This window comes from Carcharhinus amblyrhynchos, unplaced genomic scaffold (assembly GCF_965287045.1).
Source record: "Carcharhinus amblyrhynchos unplaced genomic scaffold, sCarAmb.v2.hapA chromosome_1129, whole genome shotgun sequence".
Classification (NCBI taxonomy): Eukaryota; Metazoa; Chordata; class Chondrichthyes; order Carcharhiniformes; family Carcharhinidae; genus Carcharhinus; species Carcharhinus amblyrhynchos.
In genome coordinates, this window is record NW_027650869.1 from 35001 (window position 1) to 37592 (window position 2592).

At 50.3% G+C, this 2592-nt stretch overlaps 1 protein-coding gene across 1 annotated transcript in view; it reads right to left on the minus strand.

Annotated features, from left to right (window-relative positions):
* LOC145340544 (calsenilin-like) overlaps positions 1–95 on the minus strand; it is a 25839-nt gene extending 25744 nt beyond the window's left edge. The window contains exon 1 of the mRNA XM_080185017.1: positions 1–95. This exon is cut by the window's left edge and continues 218 nt beyond it. The gene's annotated coding sequence lies outside the window, so the exon portion shown is untranslated.
* Between the last annotated feature and the right edge of the window lie 2497 nt (positions 96–2592).

Genomic DNA, 2592 nt, shown 5'->3' on the forward strand with positions numbered 1-2592 from the left:
CAGCCCCCGGGCGGGGAAGCGGACAGCTCCCGGTGTGTGGGAATGGCAGGGCGGGGAGCGAGGGGGAAGGCAGCCTGGAGTCAGAGCCAGCGTACAAGGCCGTCCAGACACTGCCTCATTGATTTTGGTAATGGATATCGGCGGCTCCACGCCAAAGCTTCATCCCTCAGCTGCCGGAGCGGGGGGGGGGGGGTGGGGGGAGGAGATCGCCCCCACCCACACCACCGTCACCTCCTCCCCCCCACCCCCAGCTCTCCATTACGGGATGCACTGAGCTCAGTCTGGCTCAGATTCCCCACCCCCCCCATCAGACACACACACAGCAACACGACACGGGGGGGGGGGGGGATTTCCCCATCAACTCCCCCAGGGAGCAGAGCGGCACTCCCAGGGATAGGGACACAGGAGTGGGGGGATGGAGTTACACTCACTCACACACACACTCACACACTCATACACACTCTCTCACTCACACTCACTCACTCACACAGATACACACTCACTCACACTCACACTCACACATACACACTCACTCACTCACACTCACACACAGATACACACTCACACTCACTCACACTCACACACAGATACACACTCACTCACACACACACAGATACACACTCACTCACTCACACACAGATACACACTCACTCACACTCACTCACAGATACACACTCACTCACACTCACACACAGATACACACTCACTCACTCACACACAGATACACACTCACTCACACTCACTCACACTCACACTCACTCACACACAGATACACACTCACTCACACACACACAGATACACACTCACTCACTCACACACAGATACACACTCACTCACACACACACACAGATACACACTCACTCACACACACACAGATACACACTCACTCACACTCACTCACAGATACACACTCACTCACACACACACAGATACACACTCACTCACACACACACACTCACTCACTCACTCACACTCACACACACACAGATACACACTCACTCACTCACACACAGATACACACTCACTCACACTCACTCACACTCACACTCACTCACACACAGATACACACTCACTCACACACACACACAGATACACACTCACTCACACACACACTCACTCACTCACACACACAGATACACACTCACTCACACACACACAGATACACACTCACTCACACTCACACACAGATACACACTCACTCACTCACACACAGATACACACTCACTCACACTCACTCACACTCACACTCACTCACACACACACAGATACACACTCACTCACACACACACACAGATACACACTCACTCACACACACACACTCACTCACTCACACACACACAGATACAACACTCACTCACACACACACAGATACACACTCACTCACACACACACACACACTCACTCACACACACACACTCACTCACTCACACTCACACACACACAGATACACACTCACTCACACACACACAGATACACACTCACTCACTCACACACAGATACACACTCACTCACTCACACACACAGATACACACTCACTCACACACACACACACTCACTCACACACTCACACACACACAGATACACACTCACTCACACACACACAGATACACACTCACTCACACACACACACTCACTCACTCACACTCACACACACACAGATACACACTCACTCACACACACACAGATACACACTCACTCACTCACACACAGATACACACTCACTCACTCACACACACAGATACACACTCACTCACACACACACACTCACTCACTCACACTCACACACACACAGATACACACTCACTCACACACACACAGATACACACTCACTCACACACACACACTCACTCACTCACACTCACACACACACAGATACACACTCACTCACACACACACAGATACACACTCACTCACACACACACACTCACTCACTCACACACACACACTCACTCACTCTCACACACACACAGATACACACTCACTCACTCACACACAGATACACACTCACTCACACACACACACACAGATACACACTCACTCACACACACACACTCACTCACTCACACTCACACACACACAGATACACACTCACTCACTCACACACAGATACACACTCACTCACACACACACACAGATACACACTCACTCACACACACACTCACTCACTCACACTCACACACACACAGATACACACTCACTCACACACACACACTCACTCACTCACACTCACACACACACAGATACACACTCACTCACCACACACAGATACACACTCACTCACACACACACACACAGATACACACTCACTCACACACACACACTCACTCACTCACACTCACACACACACAGATACACACTCACTCACTCACACACAGATACACACTCACTCACACACACACAGATACACACTCACTCACACACACACACTCACTCACACTCACACACACACACAGATACACACTCACTCACTCACACACAGATACACACTCACTCACACACACACAGATACACACTCACTCACACACACACAGATACACACTCACTCACACACACACACTCACTCACTCACTCACACTCACACACACACAGATA